Here is a 658-nt window from a genome sequence, read left to right on the forward strand (position 1 = left end):
GCTACAAATGACCTTGAAAGAGGTAATAATTTTCCGAAAGGGGGCTCGCAGGACATAAATAACAGGAAAGAAGAGACTGTCAGCAGAAAAAGTTTTTTAAAACAAACCCCTTTATTTCACAGTACCAGACTTTCACCAACCATTTTCACGGATAAAATCAAATTAGTATTCTTTAGCATTTGCACATTAACAGTTATCTGTAAACAATTTTTCTCTCTGTGTCTGACCGAGCGAGGTGGCGCAGTGGTTAGCGCACTGGACTCGCATTCGGGAGGACGACGGTTCAATCCCGTCTCCAGCCATCCTGATTTTGGCTGTCTGCTTTCGGCCGGTGAGCGGCGAGGACGTCTTGTTTACGTCCCGTCCGCAGTGTCGCGGTCCCGTCGGCAGAGTCGCGAGCGCGCGTAGTTTGTTTACTTCCTCGCCGCAGCTGATACTCGCGTCCGTTAACACTGAGTCGCCATGGCACATTCGTACAGAAAAGCTACCATCAAGATCAGCTTCCAGCCCGACTACGCACGACCGCGAGCCTTTGAAGTCGAACGATTTATCCGTGACGAAGTTCAAATACCAACACAGCAGATCATCGGTATCCACCTATCCATCACAAGCAGCGTCGTTTACGTCAAGATGGTCGATGACGAGTTATGTCACGCAG

General features: G+C 48.9%; 1 non-coding gene across 1 annotated transcript; it reads left to right on the plus strand.

Moving 5' to 3' along the window:
- Positions 1–229: 229 nt before the first annotated feature.
- Positions 230–302, plus strand: Trnaa-cgc (transfer RNA alanine (anticodon CGC)). The gene has a single exon. It is a non-coding gene; the product is annotated as a tRNA-Ala (tRNA).
- Positions 303–658: the final 356 nt, after the last annotated feature.

Source organism: Schistocerca serialis, chromosome 2 (assembly GCF_023864345.2).
Source record: "Schistocerca serialis cubense isolate TAMUIC-IGC-003099 chromosome 2, iqSchSeri2.2, whole genome shotgun sequence".
NCBI classification, from domain to species: Eukaryota; Metazoa; Arthropoda; class Insecta; order Orthoptera; family Acrididae; genus Schistocerca; species Schistocerca serialis.